Genomic DNA, 504 nt, shown 5'->3' on the forward strand with positions numbered 1-504 from the left:
CATAAATTAATTTACTTTCCACTTTGTTTAAAATACCCATGTCCCAGTTTTACTTATCCATCAAGTCAAGTCATCGTTCATTTGTATTGCCTTAATCACAAGGTTATTTTTTCAATACATTTTTTCAGTCATGCACCCAACACCGGTTTTTACTTCCTAATATAGTTTGCCTCCATCAGCATTTTTTGTGGGCACAGCAACGATGATCACACTCACCTTAACCTCTCAGGTACAAATATAATCAATAATCTTAATACAGGTACACTTAATTAATCATGTATAAGTGCTTGGTGGCATACTAATTTGTACTATTGCCCTTGTCCACTACTTGAAACAAGAATAATATAAACGTATTTATTTACACCGATCACACAGGGAAAAAAATAAGCATGGATAGTATGATATGATATGATATAAGTCCTAAATTAAAAACCCTGAAGATTTTGTCCAACGACAAGAAGATTTGGGGTAATTGAAGAGGCAGACAAATAAAATCCAGAAGAG

Source organism: Urocampus carinirostris, chromosome 1, assembly GCF_059441175.1.
Source record: "Urocampus carinirostris isolate Australia breed hairy pipefish chromosome 1, RoL_Ucar_1.0, whole genome shotgun sequence".
NCBI classification, from domain to species: Eukaryota; Metazoa; Chordata; class Actinopteri; order Syngnathiformes; family Syngnathidae; genus Urocampus; species Urocampus carinirostris.